The following is a 22,059-nucleotide window of genomic DNA, read 5'->3' as shown; positions in this document are numbered from 1 at the left end:
ACACAATTTAGGAACACATACCCATGGTGCGGGGCAACCCCCACGCTTTACCATATAACCTGGGAGTGTAAACGTAACTACACATTCCACCAACACAAAACCCCGAGTGAGGAGCAGTGGGAGAGCCGGCTCACCAGCAGCGAGCTCGCCGCCCAAAGGGCAATGGTGCAGCACGCAAGCGAAGCAGCGCGGCTCAGTGGAGCCCTGGACTAGGGTCCCAAACCTGCTAAGAAGGTCAAGTGTCTGCAGCGATGAAGACGAAGACCGAACGCTAAACCTTTAATGGACCACATAAAGTTCTCTCTCTCTCTCCAGCGGTTTCACCTTTCCTAAGATGACCGCATTTTCATTCGTGTGCATTCTTTGGCGAGTACCCCTGCAAAATATGTCATGTGAAATGTGTAATGCCTTGTATCTGCACAAAAATTCGTAATTTACGAAGTTAAGACACTTAAATGTTATAATAGGGGGAATAGAGATGATTGGTAGCATTATAAGCGATAAGGAAAGGTTGAAATAAAAACAATTGATCAGACAGAATACCCATATGATCAGATTGTGGATATCCTTTGGGATACACAGGGCTCCATAGAAAATGTATAGGAAAGCCTATTGTAGGGGTGTGTCAACTTAATTTTGTGGCTGGGTCAGCTTGAAATTTGGGGCAAGGCCAACTGAAATGTCGAGGTGGGCCAACAGAAATTTGGAGGTGAGCCAACTTAAAATTTGGCGGTGGCCCAACTTCAAATTTGGGCGTGGGCCAACTTAAGTTTGGGGGTAGGCCAATCTAAAATTTTGGGGTTGGGCCAATTTAAATTTTGCTATGGGCCAACTTGAAATTTAGGTGCGGGTCAAATTGAAATTTGGGGGCGGGCCAACTTGAAATTTCGAGGTGAGCCAACTTGTAATTTAGGGGTGGTCCAACTGAAATTTGGGGTTGGAACAACTTGAAATTTAGAGGTGGGCCAACAGAATTTGGGGGTAGGCCAACTTTAAATCAAGAGGTGGGCTAACTGAAATTTGGGGCGGGCCAACTTGCAATTTGAGGGTGGGCCAAATGAAATTTAGGGGTGTGCTGAAATTTGGGGGCGGGCCAACTTAAATTTGGGGGTGGGCCAACTAAATTTGGGGTGGGCAAGCTTGAAATTTAATGGTGGGCGAACTGGAAATTTGGGGGTCTGCTAACTGAAATTTGTGGGTATGCTTGCGCATACTTAGACAACTTCAGTGGAATTAATGCATACTTTCTGTCCTCCTCTGTTCATATTTTGGGGTATTTTCGAAAGAAGTCGTAACCATATAATGCCACTTGACCATGCTGCCCAAAAAGTCATTTTATTTATATGCGGCCTTCTGCAAGCTACTGCCTTTTTGCCATTCATCAGCCTCCTGAATTCACTATAAATTGTAGCCTATTTTGGCGGCTACGATACCACGAAACTCCGCAGTGATGCAGCGACCATGAGATTGAAGCCGTTTAAATCAACTTTACCGTGGACACGGTAGCCGCTTTGTCGCACTTGGAATGCAGCTATTCCATTAATGAGCGCGATTCTTAAGCATATACGTAAATTCACAGTTAAAAAAATTGTCTATTTTTTACGTACAGTCGCGTGTCGTCATGGCATCATCGCGTCCTTCGCGCGATTTCATCACTGCGAGAGGCAAGTTGGCCGACTGGGCCACTAGGTTTTCTGCCTTCAGGAGTAACTTCACCCTTTTTGCCAAGACGCCAATGGTCTATCCAGTTTACTACAGACATACAAGACTGTCTGTTTTTCAGCCACATAGTTTTCAGCCAAAAACATACGGACGCGGAAGAGCACCGGACCAGCGCTAGAACACTGCTCGCAGGCGATAAATGATGACTTAGAAGGGTTTGGGTGCACGCTAGTTGGTACGGGTCCTTCATATTTAAGAGCGCCAAAAAACACACGGACAAAGAAGAGCACAGGACTAGCACAAAGCGCTGGTCCTGTGTTCACGCTATGGTTTCAGAACCATAGCGTGTTTTAGGAGCAAGTGTTATATTGGAACACCGCGAAGAAGCTTCCGTAAGGATGGGAAAAAAAAAGAAAGAAAAAGATTAAAACCAGTCTACTCCTTATGCGCATGTTCAAGTTAGCACGAAATGTTTCTTAGTTGAACGTCATCCATGTCCATGTCTTATACCTTGTACGCCGCCCTCCCAATGTGACGGAGTCTGTTCCTCTGATCTAGAGGTGTTTGTGCAGTAGTGTGGTTGCATAGGAAGTAGCCATATGTGCAGCCGCACGTGTCCTGTAAACGATGCCACGGGGTGTAGGCTGCGCTTTACGCGGTTGCAGGACCCCGTCTTTACTGTGCTTGCGAAGGAGGAGGAGGAGCGTGTCGTAGGCTGTAGGCGGATCTACAGCCTTGCATGACATGCCAGCAATTGCTCCGCCCGAGCGCCTCCTTTCAGAAACGTTCATCACTGTTAATGAGCAAAGCACGAGACGGATGCACAAACGACGCACACCGCGAAGCGGAACAGGACAGAAATCCGCAGCCCGTGATCCACCTCGCGTATGGTGCCGCGCCGGGCCGTCCACGCCCCGAGACAATGCCCTGAAATGAACCTGCCAATTGTTACCAATCATTGGCTAAGCCTACATCACTCAAAAACTTCAGTTGGAACACCCGGGGCCCATGGAGAGGAAACATCATGTCGTCCACACCAGCATGGCATGTGGAGAGCCTATAGACGCTGGAGGGCATTGCAGCATCGCCTTCTCAAAACGCAGCAAAATGGAACGAAAAGCGTTCTAGGCTTTTGAAACACGCCTTAATTTTGAGCAGCAGTTCGTGGAAATGTAGTCCGTTGAATAGCAATCCCACTTTCAGAAAAGCTTGTGAAGCATGCCCATCTCCTGTCCTACGACACGCAACAACGATTATCTGCAAAGACCGCCTTGTGTGTCCAGGACACTGTGTTGTATTGAGCTTTATTTCTGGTAAAGTGATACTTACGGCTAGATTTGAGCAGTAAATTTCAAATCTGTCTGCGCAGGCCGTAGGTTGGTACATTTAATAAGATAGAGGGTGTAAGTATTGAAAGCAGCCTGCTTATACGAGAAGAGTCACTGGAAGAAGACGTGCAAGTTCTATAGATATATAATTCCACGATGCGTGTTGTCAAACAAGCCAGGCTTCGTACGCCTCCTTGAAATCCTTGAAAGCCCTTGAATTTGAAAAAAAAAACATATTCGAGGGCCATTAAAACTCCTTGAATATGAATGTGCTTCTTGGAATTCCTTGAAAACAGTGGTTGGAGATGTCTTTCAAACATTCAATGTAGCAGACTCTGCAAGCGGCTATACTAAGGCCACTGCATGTCTATCGGGAAATTATCTTAGGTGTTTTATTTTGACAGCATCACTAAACGATTGCAATACATGTCCACAGCCACCAAAGACAGGCTCGTTTAAATCGCCGTTGCCATCATTATCATGAGTGGCTGGCGCTTGAGCGCCGACTAACGAGGAAACGCACTCACGTGAGAATGGCTTTTGTGTATTTTGGCAGAGAACCGCGCGAATTTAATGAGAATCGTATGGATACTAATTGCAGCCGTTGCTTATTTTCTTGTTTCTTATTCTTGTTTATGATTCGCATCATGTTACTGCCAGAAATTTGCTTCAGCATCAAGATATATGTTTGCGAGGCACAATTCGCACGTACACACTGAACGAGACGATGCTTTCTGTGGCTGCCAAGATAACACTGAAAACCTTCGCACAAAACGGAAATACGTTGTCCACTTTAGTGGAGACAAACTACACAAATGAAATACAATTTCCTCGAAAACATGCAAAGATATTTTTCCCGTATGCTATGAACCATTAGGATAGCTTACCCGGCCGGCAATATTGCGGCATGTATACAGACCGCATCTGCGAGAAGTAGCGATGTAGTTTACCAATCAAGTATAACTCTGGACCAATCCAAGCAAAAGCCGTCTTTTTTTATTTTACACTCTATTGTCTATTCAAAGATGTCTGTGGCGCATGTTATTTGGTTTACCACATGAAGCGTCAACTTGCGCACACTTTTCATCTGGTTACGCTTGCTTCTTATGCCGCTCATGTTTTCTCTGTGCAATTGGCGCTACTCCCGCACAAGCTTGTGAACAGCGCGGTCTTTGTTATTTATAGTATTTTCCATCCTTAGCTTGTCATAGCTCTTGCATATTTTGTTCTCTAGCATTTTCTTGCAGTTACTACTTTTACATGGCAGGGTTTTTGCAGGGATCATATAGCGCCGCGCTTCTCTCGTAAGGGCGACGAGCATGATCGGTGAGTGCCGGATAAGAAAGGGGGAAATGTTAAACAGTAGGAATGCGATAATAGGTGGAGAGGTGCGGGGGGAGGGGGGGTGGTGCAGGCGCTTTCTTTTTGTGTGTGCGGATAGTGGCTGGGGGCTTCAGAACTGGGTTTAGAGTATATAAGTGAAATGTTAAGAGCGGGTCTAGTACCATGCCAATAGAAGGTGATATCAGCTGACGGGCACAACGTGTCGCCTTCTAGTTGCTAAAGCACAACCAGCACGCTTTGATACCCGTTGTACTTCGTGTGTGTGTATGAATACTAACCTGAACATCGTCGATGGTTGCGCTCGCACCATGACGACAAATTTCGAAGATCGAAGCTAGTCTACAACATCATTTGGTTTAATTCCCCCCCCCCCCCCCTCCCGCGTATCGCCTTTTGATCATTGCGGGGCAAAACTGTGGAAAACGCTGGTTTATTTTGACGCTGATCTTCCTTCATAAATTGCTGCCGTTACTCAGGCAATGTAATGTTTAGGTGGCGACAAAAATAATTAAAAGGCATCACATCTGTACGGCTGAGACACTTATTGCAAGAGTAACGTCATGATAAATGTGAGAATGTGCACCTTTGACTGGTAGCTCAACAATATTGTTGACCTAACAAAAATATCTGCAAAAACGAGACAAATCTAAATATAAGCCTTTGCATCTCAGCTTACACCTGCTTATGTTCCTGCTCAACAGTGGCATTCCCAACAATGTCAGTCGTGAGCAGCAGCAGTTGTTTCGATGACAAAACTCACCTACGCTACCGAGCCGCTCCCTTGCTAAGGAACCTGAGAAGGTCGCGGCGCCACCGGAGCCTTCTACGGCCATGAATGATTCACCTAAAACAGATCGTCAAGTCATCTCGGTGCTACGTTCCCTCATGGAGGCCATCCGAGCGATTTTAGTGGACATGGGGACACCGTCTGCTCGAAGCGCACTTAAAGTGCTGGACGCCTTAAGCCCAGTGCTTGAATCCCTCAACTAGAAAGATGGCTACCCATACCCCATCTTTCCGAAAAGAAGTTATGGCAGCGTCCGTCATCCAGTGGAATGCCAGAGGGCTAAAATCACGAATTTCAGATTTTCGTCAGTTTGTGTACACCAATGTGTTTCCACTCATCGCGATTTGTGAGCCCAACTTGTCGAAACCAAGCAGACTGTCAGGGTACGAATTTATCATGTTACCAACAAATGGTGCATGCAGCAAAATCATCGTTTTTCTTCGTCGTGAACTTACCTACGTTTTGCAACCAATTGCGCCCCACGACGACAATCAATATATATGCATCACAGTTAGAAAGAACAAACTCTTGTTTACTCTCATAGGCGTATATATATCGCCTTCCAGCAATTTCGGTACTAAAAGATTAGCGGATATCTTGAGTGTTTGTCCCGCCCCATGGGTAATGATAGGTGATTTCAGTGCACACCGTTCAGCATGGGGAAGTACAAGGACAAATGCAAGAGGACGAAGATTAGCAAGCATCGCTCACAACTATGGCCTTACCCTCATGAACGATGGTAGCCCCACCTTTCTTCGAGGCATGACATACGGCAGCTGCCTCGACCTTGCTTTCGTTTCCAATTCTCTCGCCAGATATGTGAAGTGGTTTCCAGATATTGAGACACATGGGAGTGATAACATTCTCACCTATCTGAACATCAAAGGCTTGTCGCCTAGATTTGGCCCACGGAATACCATTCGGACGATTCAATATGGGCCAACTGCAAATCCGATATAGAAGATGCCTGTCGCGAGGGCCTACCCTCTCGGTTAGAGCAAGCAATTAAAAATACGACGCAAAACGCTACTCGCATGCTGACGATCTCTTTCACGCGAAACGACTTCGACATAGAATTAGAGCGACTTCGAGCACTTCGTCGCCGGGTGGAACGTCGATATCGGCGTACAAAATCAATCCATGACCTTAGGGCAGCCAGGAGGATGCAAAAGAAGATTCAGCGTAGAATGGATAGATTAGCGTCGGAACGTTCGGCAACATTTTGCCAAACACTCGATCCCCGCAAGCCGCTGTCTCACATTTGGAAAACGGTGCAAGGTCTGCGTTGCCTTCCGAAACAGCGTTTTCCATTCAAGGCGCTCGCGCTTTTCCAAGGGCGGCAAGACATTGATGTGGCAGAAGACTTTTGTGCGCGGATGGCAGACCAAGCGACTCTTCCAGATCCTCCAGCCCGTGATGACGTCCCCCACTCCCGTGAATGCCGCGTGGACCTTCCTTTTAGAGTGGAGGAGCTCGAGGCGGCACTAGCTCTCTGCAGGCGCTCATCATCTTTGGGTCCAGATGGTATATCATACCGAGCCTTGTGCTATCTCCGAGAATCCGCACGGATAGCATTGTTGAGTCTTTACAGCACCTCATGGCAGGAGGGAAATCTTCCTGACGAATGGAAAGTGAGCCGCCTGGTGCTACTCTTGAAGCAGGGCAAATCCCAGCTAGAGCTTACCCCTTACCGCGCAATCGCGCTGGCCAGCTGTGTGGCCGCCTGGAATGGTATCTTGAAGACTACAAGATTTATCCGAATTCCTTGGCTGGTTTCCGACGTGACCGCTCTTCCATCGACAATGTAGTTTATCTCGTTTCATATGTCCAGCACGAAAGGTTCCGTAAGCATTTATCTGCAGCTTTATTCTTAGATGTGAAAGGGGCATACGATAACGTATTACATGAGGGCATTCTCGATGCTCTTGTGACGGTTGGCCTAGGTGGTCGAGTCTTTTTGTAGATTGCAAGTTACCCTTCTGCAGGATCATTCTATGTGTTAACTGACGATGGCCCAACTACGCGACGCTATACCAGCAGGGGCGTTCCTCAAGGCGGTGCGCTCAGCCCGACGCTATTAAACCTCGCTCTTATTGGACTTGCTGAATACTTGCCAACTACCACCAAAATTTCAATATACGCTGACGACATCTGTGTCTGGACTTCGGCAGTTACACGTCCTCAGATACGTGCACGGCTTCAAAGAGCGGCTACATTGACAGCGAGCTACTTGTGTAAACAAGGTCTCAGCATATCACCAGAAAAATGCGCACTAGTGTCATTTACTCGCAAACAAATGACGCCTTATGTCATCTCAATCAATGGGTGGACCATTTCATATGTTAGAACCCGCGGATTTCTTGGCGTAATCATCGACCGAGACCTCTGTTCGAGCATAACTGCGAGTCGGCCTAGTTGGAACATATTCATCTTTACACTTTTTGTGCGCAAACAAACAGGGACGAAGAATAGGGGCAACACAAGGACGAGCGCGCGTCCTTGTGTTGCCCCTATTCTTCGTCCCTGTTTGTTTGGGCACAAAAAGTGTAAAGATGAACTCTGTTCGAGCCCACACGTGGCCTACATGAAACTGCGCTTGACACCAACCTCCCAGTTGTTTGAATACTTGACAGGAAAGACATAGGGGATGTCAGTAGACGCGATGCTGGAACTCTACAGAGCTCCCTTTCTCGGTTTTTTTAATATTTAGTCTACCTGTACTGAACGACACCTGCAAGACAAATATTCGTGTTCTGCAGGCAGCACAATCTGAAGCACTCAGAGTTTGCCTCGGTTTGCCCAGATCCACGTCAATAGGCAACTATTGCGATTGCTCGGGACCATCCAATGCAAACTCACATTGCGGTGGAAGCCCTGAGAACGGACATCAGACATTTTGCACATGCCCCCTATCACCACCTTGCAACACTACCTTCAGACAGGCATCAAGCATGATTCTCTAAAGCTATTGTCAAGTACAACGACAAACTTCCCTCGGGCTTCACCGCTGCATCTAAACCATCGATACCGCCTTGGTGTCTTATCAGCCCCATAGTTTATCTCAGCATACCAGGAATCGGGAAAAAGTCTGAGCTGTCGTCGCCTGTGCTGGAATAACTGTCTCTGCTTCTTCTGCACGAGAGGTACGCGGACAGTATACATATTTATACTGATGGTTCCACAACCATCCAGTGTTCGTCCGGTGCTGTGGTCGTCCCAGCAAGAGCTATTACCATCAGCTTTAGGACTGACCACCCAACGACATCGACGTCTGCGGAACTAGCTGCTCTTCGCGCTGCAATTTGTTTCGTCAATCGGGAACCACCTCGACAATGGTCAATTTTCAGTGACTCAAAGGCAGCCCTACAATCTGTGCTATCAGCTCTGCGTCGCGGGCCATTCGAACAGCTCGTATTCCATATTAGATGCCTACTCCATACATCACATGAGAAAGGACACCATGTGACGTTTCAGTGGCTACCAAGTCACTGCAGCGTCATAAGAAATGAAGACGCCGATAAAGCCGCTCGGGCAGCTCTTGAAGACACACAGGAAGAGGCCGTACCACTTTGACGGTCCGACGCAGCCAGCAGACTTCGAGTGCTTGCACACGAGATCACGCTCTCTGTATGGTGCACACCAAGCAGCCAGACCAACTGGAGCAATCGTCAATACGACCTGCCCTCTTTGATGCATCTCTGTATGCCAACTGGACTCCGCCGTAGTGAGTCCACCCTGCTTTATCGCTTATGGCTAGGGGTGGCCTTCGCGAAATCTTATTCATTTCGCATTGGAATGGCCGACAACGCTCTCTGCAATGCCTGTCTTTGCGAGGAGACGCTGGAACACATTCTGTGCGACTGTCCTGAATATAATGTTCAGAGACACTCCCTTGCGTTCGTTCTAGAGCACCTTGACAATAGACCATTGTCAGTTGCAACTATTTTCACATATCGCAGACAGAAGACATCGCAGCTGAAGGCGACTAAGGGACTACTTCGGTTTATGAAGGAGACGGGCTTGGACAAGCGGCTGTGGCAGTGATGTCACGTACCGCGCAAGAGTGACGGACTGTAACTAACGATGTGTGTGATGTATTATGCGCGCTCTCTCTCTCTCCTCCCCATCTTTCATCCCCCCATCCCGCTCCCATATTTAGGTTAGCAAACCGGTTAAGCTAAACTGCTTAACTTCCCTGCGTTTCCTTCTCCACTTTTTCCTTCCTTCCTTCCTTTTCTTAGCGCACATGATGGTCGTATTCTCAGCGACGCGGTTTTTGTTTGTTTGCTTGAGCAGGCTGTTAGTTTTTACCCCCTAGAGGTGCATGTCAAGAACGCGCGTTGACTGTGCCAAAGTAAATATTAAACCCCAGTTTTTGACCGTACGTTGACCTTCAACCAGCTCGTCAACAATATGCTTAACCTGCTGTATCTCGATTAAGTTGACAAACTCTCCAATATTTCAGCTAGTGTGTATTTGAGTAAAATAATGACGAAATAGAGCAATAAGAATGTTCTAGGCCAAGCTTTTCTTATGTTGCCAGTTAAAGGGGTAATGAACTTTACCGCGATAAGAGTGCGCTTGGGATACCGTGGACGTATTTGTGCTCAGAAATAAGCCGCACACGGGTGAGTGTTCTTGCTTCGACCGCCGCGAGAGCAGGGGTAACGCCGCGCACTGATATCGATGCACTCGCTCGTTTATGCGCATGACGCCTATTCTGTGCACTTCTTCGTGTTGCTACATCGGAAGTGAACACTGCAAAAGTTTCTAAGTTTTCTCGGCACCCAACAAATTCTCCAAGTTGTGCAAACAAAGCTTGTGGTAAGAAGAAACATGTTGTGACATATGTGATATGTTCGATTGGCGTTGGGCATAATAAAACGTTATTACCGGTGGCTAGAGTAATGATGGACAGACGGCGGTGCTGCGACAGCGATTGCGTTCAAGAGGAATGCGTTCAATATTTAAAATGGTCGCGGACTTGTCGCAGCAAGCGGATGCGAGCCACAAATTGAGCAATTGCGGGTTTTGGGCAGTGATAGCGTGGGCTACAAGGCACAGCTATGAAATACGCGGATTTATCTCAGCGGTATGAGCGAGCTGAGTTTACGGAGTGCGAAGAGACAGGACGTACAGTATGGGCATGCAAACTTGCACAGGTGGTGTGCATGTCGTTTAAGAGACCCAATGGCGGATCGAGCAAGTAACGCGACATCTTCTTCCAACTAGTCAAACCCCGCTCTAATTCGCGTGACCGGCAGATTACTGAGAAAAGAAGGAAAGCGTCAGGGAATTTCTTGCGCTATGTTCTGGCAGGTGTCGCTCGAGGCACCCTTTGAGAGGCGCGTTGCCGGGTCATGAGATGTATTTGTATTTTTGTCATTAATGTCTAGGCAGCCGGGGAGCCATGCAGACGGCGGGTGATCTGTTAGCCAGCTGGCGTGATTTATAGCAGCCAACCAAGTCACGTACGCATAAGTGATGCTACAAAGAAGAAAAAAAAAACGAGAGACACTTCGTGTTTCGGTCGTCTGCCGGAGGTGGCAGCTTCTTGAGTTGATTTTAAATGAGTGAAAAGTAAGAAAACTAAAGAACCCTTATAAAAATGAACGTTAACATTCTTTAGAACTCCTACCAACTTTCTATTTACTTTATTGACAGTCTATTAACATTTACATTCTAGTAACATTTGTTCATACACAGTCAAAATACTTCCTTCTGACTTTTGTATAAAGAATATTTTCAATACACCGTTAACAGACTTTCTTCTTACTTTTCTATAAAGAATATTTTCAATACACTGTTAACAGACTTTCTTATTACTTTTGTATAAAGAATGTTTTAAATACACCGTTAAAAGACTTCCTTCTTACTTTTGTATAAAGAATATTTTCAATACACTGTTAACAGACTTTCTTATTACTTTTGTATAAAGAATGTTTTAAATACACCGTTAAAAGACTTCCTTCTTACTTTTGTATAAAGAATATTTTCAATACACTGTTAACAGACTTTCTTCTTACTTTTGTATAAAGAATATTTTCAATACACCGTTAAAAGACCTCCTTCTTACTTTTGTATAAAGAATGTTGTACTATACATCATCGAACTATATTTTTTTGTTTGAAGGACATGTATCCTCAGTACGTCCACAGCTCGTACTGTTTGCCAAAAAATATTTAGAATGGGAAGTAACCTGAGAGTTTCTGATAAATTTTTCTAACACACATTAATGCCGATATATGACATACTCAGGAGTCAAGCTCATTGTTTTAAATCATAGTCCCAATCCAAGTCAGTAGCCAATTGTTGAGGGAGTGCTCCTAAAATGTTTAAAGAAATATGTTCGTAAATTCTTAGAACTAATCTTTTAGAGGATCTACTGGACTACGTGAGCGCGCGGTGACGTCAGCACACTCCGAGAAAATTTGCTTGCGCTACACCACCTGACCGGTGTGATAGCGAACTACTGTGCAGGCCGCGCACCAGTTGCAGAGCTTTATCCCGACCTTGGGGCTGGTTAATTTAAGGCCGATTTACGCTTGAGCCGTGACGCATGCGGTCGTGCAGAAAACTGTACATTTCGCCCACTGGTTCACAAATTTTGGCATACACTGGGCTCGCACATGCAGTGTAAACCGAAATGTGTGTACCAGTCTACGAAATGTGCAAATTTTCACCCGACCACATGCGTGCGGGCAGGCGGGTGGTGTGGTGTAAGGCTCGAGCGTAAATTTGCCCTTACCACGCACTGCTATTGCAATGCCAGTAATTAGCTTTGCAACGAGATAATTAGGTCAGTGCATTCTGCGATATAAATAGTACGCCCTAAGCTGGAACGTGTCAGCATAGTAGCGTCACGATATTTATTAAAAAGAAGAAAAAGAAACGAAACTCAGGGTAACACGGCGCTGGAACGTTGCCGCTCAAATGTCCAAAAGGCTGCAAAATACAACTACTGCTGAGTGAGAGCGTGTATTGACCTGAGAAGCGCACAGGTCGAATAGAAAGAAAAGCTCAACTCTGTGCAAGCAACACTTTTCTGTGAAAAAATAATTAAATTACCCTTACAGTATAAAAAAAATGTAGCTTTCTACGCGTTCATATTCGCACGCTTTCGTCCCTGCCTCCTACCGACGGCTTCTGCATATTAAAGGAAATAGGACCTTGCATCAAAGTGAAGGCAAAGTAACTATGTCAACTGATGTGCTTTATGGCGATGGTAGCGTGCTGTGTGGGAAAACAGATCGAAAAGAAATAATTATGCACTCTTAACATTCAGTGATCTTGCTTCACAACACGGCGACAAAATTTTGAGTTCCGACAAGGGGTCATGACATCCGTAATAATGGCATTCCGTATACCAACAGCCAGGATATCAAAGGCCATGCTTTTGCCGTGCTTCGGGCGTCTGAAAACTGCTAACGTCATAGCCGCCCCGCTTCGGACATATATTTGACTATAAAAATAGTACTACAATGTGCTTCACCGCTGGGCGCCAGGGAGCAATGTTTTGTCTTTGAAAGCAGCAAGTGCTAAAGGATGCTCTTGCGCAAAATAGAATAACCACATAATTTACCCAATATGATTTTATTGTTCTATGTTTATTACATTTCGAGAAAAAAGTCGGTTTTCAGAAGAATAATTGTCTCGAAAGATAAAACTATACAGCCCCTAAATGCCCAACAAAATTGAGCCGGCTACCTTCTCAGTTTTTTTTTTTTTTCAACCTCGGCCATGAGGTACATTCCTCCCTCTAAGTGCAGTTCCCAGAAAGGGGTGCGTACACAAAGGCCGGCCACAGCTTTCACCAAGAGGCGAGGAATGTCTAGGTGTGAGTCAACCATCGCAAGGTAGCGGGGGAGGGGGGGGGTGCATGTTTCGGCTTAAAGAGGGGCTTTAGTTCCGCGGCGGTCAAGGCGAAGCAGGTGGATGGAAAGAATGTCACATGCCTCTCCCGCGCATGTGCACAAATTTGACAGTTGGCCGAGTCGAGGCAAAGAGGAAGACCATCGCAATCGCTATCAGTTCCTTTGCGACGCCGGCATGGTACGGTCGGAGCGATGTAGGTGTTTCGTGGCGTTTCGTAGCAGCAATCTAGCTATTTTTGCTGCTATTTATGCTTATGCTGTGTTGTGGCTAATTCATCGATGCAAGCCAACCAGCAAGGTGTTTGCGAAGCCCACGGTGCTTTCTTCGTTCCGTGATGTGAGCGTTTCTGGAACTTCTCTGCCAGCTGCGATGCAGTGCCGTGTGAAGTGATTTAATATTGGCACTGTCCGTGTTTTAAACTGCACAAATAGCGAACAGCTGTTCCTCAAGACTGCTTTGCGCCGAAGTTTATCTCCAAATTATAATAAAAGGTATGTTCTTTTCCATCATTTTTCATAAACATATTATTTTGATGTTATTTTATTTCAGTTTCTAATGCCGCATTTTGGCAGGTTATTATAGCGCAAACTGTAACGACGTGAAATGTTCTAAGAACGATTTTCTTACCTTTTTCAGCTGCCCCGCGTCATGGGGTTCGCTTGAAGTTGCTATAAACACGAAGCGTACAAATCCTTCGTTTTCACAGCGTTCGCAATGACTAAGGTCTGGTAAATATTGTCTGATCATGAACTCATTCTTTGCTCTTTCCTACTCTGGCTGCACAGGATGAGAAACAGTAAAATATTGAGCGTATAGCTTCACGGTTCACAATTACATATTTTTCAGCGAACCGGTTCACAATGACATAGGTTGCACTGGATAGACAAGTGCGAATGTGAAAGAAAATCATTCGCACCTGTTTAACCACTGCAACCTATGTCATTGTGAACCGGTATTTTTTGACACTGATATTTTGTTTTCGAGTAAAAATAAACGAACACGTCAAATTACGGAAGCGTTCCATATAATATGTGCTTAAAAATGCATCAGTCAGCCATTGGTTGCTATCACTGACAAAGCATTTGTATTCTTGAATACTGCTTCAAGCTCTGTCATCTGTTTATATAAAAATGGATGACACGTTTTGCACATGCTCGGTGCAGCTAGCTGGGGCTGTTACGTTCATTCCTTCCAAAAATAACCAGCTTTGAGTAAGCGCTCGCGTGTCCACCTTCTCTGCGTCCGTGTCTATTGTGCGTGCTACAAATTTCACCATGAATAAACCATGTAATTAACTTTTTAGTGAGTAACTCATTTATGCAGGTAATTGGTAGAGAAACCCATTTTGTACACTTTCCTAATTTTAATGATACGTAGTAAATACAACGCAGCAAAGGATATGCATTGAATAATGTGCCCCATCCTTGCCATCTCCTCTGCAAGTAAACAGGGATGTCGGTCACAATTTTAGCATTCACGTGAACCTTAAAAAGCTGTTCTATGTATGTGATATGCTAACCTGAACATGATGTTAACACTGACCATCTTGTTTCTGTGCAGGGTTGGTTCATTCTGCAAGCATTCTGAGACATCAGCTTGCATAATCGATGCTTGCTAGAGATTGTGCGACAGCTGCCATGCCGTAATCAACCAAGTCATTATTCATTTTTTTTAATTTCTCTACTACTTCTCTCACAATTCTGTGTAAATATTTTCGTGTGAATAAACTTCTTTCAGTGCCAACATGCATTTGTTTTCCATTTACGCGCACCTTCTAGGTTGCATACTGCCGTTTACCAACATGTTCACACATACTGACAAATGTTTACACTATGCTACTAGGTCGTATGTGGGACAAATGTTACTAGGGGAATAGTAAGACGTCAATACCAAGTAAATAAGCACATGTAAGTAAAATTTTGCCAGAGTGTTACTAAAGAGCCTAAAGACTTGTGTTGGTTGACGGTTAGTAGAACGTTTACAGACCATCTATGAACATGCTTCAGTTGAAGTACGGTAGCCAATTCTTGATAGGATCCAATTCTTGATAGGATGTTACTAGGGTGTATAAAGACAAATGTTAATAGGGGATTGGTAGAAAGTCAACAGAAAATATATGAACATTTTTCTTTTGAAAGAATGTTAATACGGTGTATAAAGAAAGCTTGTTAATAGGGGATTGGTAGGAAGTCAACAGAAAATATATGAACATTTTTCTTTTGAAAGAATGTTAATACGGTGTATAAAGAAAGCTTGTTAATAGGGGGTTGGTAGGAAGTTAACAGAAAATATATGAACATTTCTCTTTTGAAAGAATGTTACTAGGGTGTATAAAGACAAATGTTCATAGGAAATTGGTAGCAAGTTTAAAGACATCCTATGAACATGTTTCTATTGAAAGTTGGTGGCCAATTGTTTCTAGGGTGTTACTAGAGCGTTGTTAGGATGTATAAAGACAGCTGGTAGGATTTCAATTGACTGTTGGTAGGTTCTAGTAACAAAAGTCTATAGACTGTCTAAAAACTGTTGCTAGAAATTTTTATAAGGGAACACTCGCGCTGCTTGTTCCAAAGGGGATACGCAGCGGGGAAGCTAAGATGCATCGGTAGGCTGCCTCGGAAACGTTAGCGCTTCCGGTTAAAGTTTTTGCTGGTAAGCAAACAATTAGGCAGACTGAAGCGCGGTGCGCTTTCAACCTTGCCTACAGCATAAAGCCTTGTCGCATCCTTGAAAAAGAGCTTCAATGCCTTAAATGGTTATATCAAGCGGAGAAAAAAAAAAGAGCGCATCGAAAGAGGTGGTAGTAAATTCAGACAGAGGTTTCGAGGAAGCAAACGAGGTTTCCGAGTTTTCCTTTTGTTGATCTGGCCACGCGAGACTGGCCGCTCGCAATTTACTTCTTGCTAAAAAAAAATTGTTCTTCCCTTACGGCGTGCTAATCAGCAGGCGTGCCTTCCATTGAACTCTATGGTCTCGTTTGCCCACACGGACACGCACACCTTTCCTTTCTCTTGTAAAAATGAACACGTTCTTGTCTTTTCGGAAAAAACAGGCAGAATCTCAAGTTCTATATTAGTAGTATGTAAGATGTCCGGAAATTCTGGAGAAATGAAAAAAAGAGAGAGAGAAACACGAAATCGACCGTTTTCCGGAAATTTTTGATATACTCTATCAAAGGGTTTTAGTCTAATGAAGTAAAAACAAGCGGTATGAGAGAGGGTATGGTATGCATGATGCTTTCACCGGTTAAGGCGAGATGTTGACGTTCTCTAAGAATTATCACGCATTTTTCTTCATTCGGTGATTGTCCGTGGATTTCGGAATTCCCCATCTTCCAAGCATGATGGTTGCTCGTTTGCTTTTCTAAAGCGGGAGTAGGGGGGGAGGGGGAAGGTGAGGTTGAGGAGCAGGGGGAGAAGGCTGATGCCTTGCCTGAACGCTTGCGACAGTTTAGTTGATAGCATGCAGTTATTGTGTTTGCTACGTGGTCCATTTTATATTGCGAGCTCTCTGTAATGATTGCGAGGCGAAATCTCGGGCATACTGGAACGTATTGTATGATGTCAAATGACCAGCCATAAGTAGATTGCTTTATGCCACCCCGCTTGCGGTTGCACAAATAGAAAATGTCCAAATTGTTTGCCTGACATCAGGCCTATAGTGAATCAGTTGACTGGCATGAAGCACAGTCTTAATTTCTTATGTTTTACGTGCAAAAACCACGATTTGATTATGAGCGACGCCGTAGCGGGGCACTCCGATTTAATTTCGGCAACCTGAGGATCTTTAACGTGCCCCGAATGCGCAGGTTACGGGCGCTTTTGCATGTTGTCCCCATCAAAAGGCGGCCGCCGCGGCCGGGATTTGACGCCGCCACCACGGCATAAAGCAAAAGCTTCAAAATTTTCTTCTTGGAGTCCATCAATTAGAGTTCTTCAGCCAGAGTGCCCACCGCCGGGATGGTACAGCATAAATACTTGCTGGGAAACTGCAGGTCCAGGGAAGCAAGGATGATCTATGGAGCCCTTCCTTTATGGAACGAGGCGTAAAGCCAAGCGAAGCTATTTCCATTACAGGGAACCCAGGACTGCCCTCCCTGTCGTGTTTCATCCGCGAATGTCCGGATCCAGTGTTTGGCTGCTGAGATGCATTGTCGAGGCTGCTGCTCAGAGGATCACTAGGGTAGAGGATTGGGCGAGTTGGTATTGCATTCTAGAACTGGTACAGCGCAACATACTAAGGAAGAAACAAGCCGAGCCGGCCAGATAAAGGAACAGAGCGCTGTTCCTTTATCGCAGCTCAGCGCTCTGTTACTTTACTGGCCGGCTCGGCTTGTTTCTTCCTTTGTATGTTGCTCTGTACCAGTTCCAGAATGCTCAGAGGAACAAGCAGGGGAAGTGCCGCACACGACTTGACACAAATATGTTGCACAAACTGGGTGAGATTGTCTGCGCAATGAACGTCTATACTCCCAAAGTGGCACCAACCCCAGTTTCACATGGTCTAACAACTGATTCATGACCTGTATCTCTTTTTTCTTATTCGAAAGCTGGTCTCTAACGCGAGGAAACCTAGTCGGATATTGTGTGACTTGGACGGACGTGGCTTGTACGTGGCGGAAATATTGGAATTTATTTTGGTCGTCACTGCAACATGTTGTCAGGATTGGGGGCTCAATACCATCGCTCGTAACCCGTTGTCAAGATTGGAGTCCGGCATGAATTAGAAGGTAGCTGGCCCATGTCGTCGTCCAACTTATCCACGCTAAGGACGTTGATAAAGGGAAGAACTGCTTCTCATCGAGAACGAGGAATATGGGTTTATTTACAGTATATGCATTCAGTTCATCAGTCTAGCATGACTGCGAGAGAAAAGTACATCAGTCTAACATGACTGTCTGAGAAGGTGTCCTGAGCCGCCTCTTTGCGCGAGGGCTTAAACACACACACACACACACACACACACACACACACACACACACACACACACACACACACACACACACACACACACACACACACACACACACACACACACACACACACACACACACACACACACACACACACACACACACACACACACACACACACACACACACACACACACACACACACACACACACACACACACACACACACACACACACACACACACACACACACACACACACACACACACACACACACACACACACACACACACACACACACACACACACACACACACACACACACACACACACACACACACACACACACACACACACACACACACACACACACACACACACACACACACACACACACACACACACACACACACACACACACACACACACACACACACACACACACACACACACACACACACACACACACACACACACACACACACACACACACACACACACACACACACACACACACACACACACACACACACACACACACACACACACACACACACACACACACACACACACACACACACACACACACACACACACACACACACACACACACACACACACACACACACACACACACACACACACACACACACACACACACACACACACACACACACACACACACACACACACACACAGGTTCACGGAGCCCGCCGAGGTCCGACTGTCTTCGCAGAACTCGGGGCTTACTTCAAGAACGGTGCGTGGGAAGGGGTCTTCGTCGACGTTCTTGCGGCACTTCCCCGCTCGCGGCAGACCAGGGCGGCTGTGGCAAGTGCAGGCACAAAGCCTGCTTCATCGAACTCGGCTCCAGCGACGGAGAGTTGGGGGCGCGTGTATTGTTCTTGGGCGCGCGTTTTTCCTGGAGCGGCGACGCTCCAGGAAAAGTTGCCGCCCGCGGTCGCAACTGGTTGGCAAAACTTGCTCGTCAGCGGGCCGTTCTTAACAATGTACAAGTCGTAATAAGCGGGGTACTGTGCTATAAACACACGGACAACATATGTAGAAGTGGACAGGACGCGGGCAGCCGTGTTCTATAGCGCAGTACCCCCTTTATGACAAGTTCCAACTAGCCCAACCTGCCGCTCCAATGCGCAACATGATCGCCGAGGAGAAACAAATAAATATATCTAGACAGAGAGAGACAGGAAGAAGGGATAAGGCAACGACTAGGGGGACCTCTGCGAGATTTTCCGCACGTCATGATTGCCGGGAACGAGAACACATTGAGTCATAGCAAATGTGTGTGTCTGCGTACGTCATGCGTCGTTATGGATCCACTGTTTTGCTACGTCAGACGGCCTTGGGTCGACAGACTGCCCTACGGGGCCGTCTGATGGCGAACTAATAATAATGAAAGGATCAAGGTAGATAACGTAGATAACGCGCAATGGTGAAATAAGGATCACGTAACTATAGGTACTCATCGGAAAGCTGACAGCTTGCGGGAAGAAGCGTGAAATGCCTATAGTGCACGACGCAAAGGGTGTCGTTTATGAGATCCCTCTATCACGTGGCAAGAAATATATCGGGCAGAAAAGCAGGTGCGTTAAAGATTAGGCGCTAGAGCATGACCTAACCATAAAAGATGAGAGAGTTCTACGCATAACTGCACACTCCTTAGGAAAAGTGAATTCCTTGTGATCGATATTAGTTACCTTTGGCGGATTGTTAGCCCTCATTGCGCGCGTGTTGGAGAGTTTGATGTGTATATGCTCACGGTGTTTCACAAGATGCGTTCGAAATTCCTTAAACACAGGGAAGGCGAGATAATTAAGCGATCTTTACGGGATGGCTTCTGCCACGGCGGCATGCAATTTCAAATCACTGGATAGTAACTATACGACCAATTTCCAAAAATAGGCTAAAGAGCTTTTTAAGAGAAACAGACAGACGATTGACACTAATGCCAGGCTTGAAGCCCTTCATCCAAAGAGTTCATAACCGCTTCCAGAACTGGAAAAAAATGTGACGCTTCTAATTTCTACGTAGTAATGAATTCCGACTAATTTCGAACAGCCGAGACCGAAATACAGGAGAGCAAAAATGTCATCCATAGCAGATTACCATGAGTGACGTGACTGTTTCCGCCTCACGGCAGCATGAGCGCCAGTGAGCATCTTTATGAAGCAACAGCTTGGCCTTGCTACATGCTCGTGCATCGCGTGCCTGAATTTATCCTGTAGAACAGTGCAAGATGTTCATAATACTAGTAGATACTATAAAACCCTTTATTTCCAGGTGTCCTTAATTCACGTGAACCGTGAATTAGGCAAGAAACAAGAATACAATGCTGAAAACAAAAAGTAAAAAAAGAAAAAAGAAACTTTGCCGGCTAGTTATGCCGGCTTCAGGCACGCCGATGCATCCCTAGGGCAAGAAGTGATGCGCGAAGAGCACGTAAGAATGAAATGCCACCTGCAAGACTAAACAGATTGCATTGTTTATAATAAGCTGAAATGGCAAAAAAAAAAAACGCGAATGAGCTTTTGCCTTACAAGTAAGTCGTATGGCACAAGCCCCAAATAGCGAAGTTTAGTAGCCGCGAATATGCCCGAAGTCACTGATCCGTGAACAACTGGGGCCGCGAATTGTAGGGTTTTGCGGTATTTGAATTCTATAGATGTAGAAAAATTCAAACACGGCAATTTGGTCCGTCCTGATGTTAACAGCGCAAAACGTAGAAAGGACACGAAACGAGAAGACGACACCGCAAGCGATAACTTTCAACAACGTTTATTTGAAAGAAACACGGCTTCTTATTTGTGGTCCGTTACTGTACACGGTGCGGGCCCGTTTTTTTTTTTTGACAAATGCTGTGTTGTTTTACAGGTGAAGCAGCAGATGACGGGAATTATCGACGTAGATTTGATCGAGAAACTTGATGAGAAATGTGTGGGCACTGTTTCTGTCCTTTTTCACAAGGAAAATGCCTTTATGCTCATGGAGATTCTATGTTGTTTGTGCTCTTCTGGACTATAAATATGTGCCCTAAATAACAAATAGAAACGCATCGTGGCATCACGAAATCACTCTTCATCGCTGCATTTATTCTTCAGGGTTTCTTTCTTGTTTTTTGACTTATGTTTACGGAGCCGCTGTATGAAATTTAGTTGTCAGCGCTCGAGCGTGCCTTAGCACTTTTCGCTGGAAGTATGAACTTAGGGGCAAACTTCGGGTGCCTGGGCACCACATTACGAGCAAGCCTCCGAGGTTGCATCTGGCCTAACGCATAGAGAATTCGAAGACTCCTTTTTTTTTACTGCGCGGCTTTAAAGACCAGATCGGGGCGGCACGTTCGGTTTTGGCAAGTGGCCATCAGGAAGGCAAGTAATACCCCTGTCACACGGACACCCGTGAACTCCGTTGACATGAAACTCCCTAATGGAGATTGACGGTGTTAGATACGGGACCTTTTCCTGAGCCTCCTACGTGTTCACCAGACCACATCGAATCGCGCCACAGCTAATTAAGGAGCGCAGAAGCACGTATACCACATTCTCGAAGCGCGGCACGTGCAAACGAGTTGGCGTCCCCCACCTCGTGTGCCGCAGGTGGAGCTATTCACTGCTTGACTCTTCCCGAAAGTGAAGCGAGAGCCTGGCACTGTTCCAGGTAAAATGGGTCCCGAAGCAAGACGGTTGTAATACACCGTGAAACCCTGGCAGCATCGCCCCCATCCGCCTATTGTGACGGCGCATTGCAAGCCGGGAAGGCAATACCGCAGAGAGAAGTAAGTCCTCGGACAATTGGAGACCAAGGAGCGACCCTCTCCGCCGGGTGTGCCACAATAGCACGGGCGCCTACCATTGGCCGAAAATGACGACACCTGAGCGGGCTCGCCGACTGGCCGAACAGGACGTGTCTTCGAGACACCGAAGGGCTTAAAAGCCAGAGACCGGGAACAGCAAGAGAGCATTCCTTGATTCATCTCTTTTGAGCTTCTTGCCACGGGCCGCAGCGTCCGAGTTGCTGCCGGCCCGTAATGACTCTATGACTGTTAATTTCTTTGTCGTCTCACTGTAAATAATGTAAATAAACCTCCAAGTTTTCATTCCAAAGTCCTCCTCAACTCTTACAACGGCAATGGA

At 45.9% G+C, this 22,059-nt stretch overlaps 1 protein-coding gene and 1 long non-coding RNA gene across 4 annotated transcripts in view; both read left to right on the top strand.

Moving 5' to 3' along the window:
• The window catches only part of LOC142584593 (glycosyltransferase 25 family member-like), a 438,601-nt gene that overhangs the window by 252,080 nt on the left and 164,462 nt on the right, over positions 1-22,059 (top strand). The window lies entirely within an intron of this gene.
• On the top strand, positions 13,009-14,616 carry LOC142584588 (uncharacterized). 2 transcript variants are annotated; one of them, XR_012828820.1, is made up of 3 exons: positions 13,009-13,487; positions 13,633-13,724; positions 14,557-14,616. It is a non-coding gene; the product is annotated as an uncharacterized LOC142584588 (long non-coding RNA). The 2 variants fall into 2 exon arrangements; XR_012828819.1 differs by having other exon boundaries at positions 13,633-13,719; positions 14,557-14,614.

This window comes from Dermacentor variabilis, chromosome 1, assembly GCF_050947875.1.
Source record: "Dermacentor variabilis isolate Ectoservices chromosome 1, ASM5094787v1, whole genome shotgun sequence".
Lineage (NCBI taxonomy): Eukaryota > Metazoa > Arthropoda > Arachnida > Ixodida > Ixodidae > Dermacentor > Dermacentor variabilis.
The sequence above is the reverse complement of the archived record's forward strand: the minus strand, read 5'-3'. Positions and strand labels throughout refer to the sequence as shown.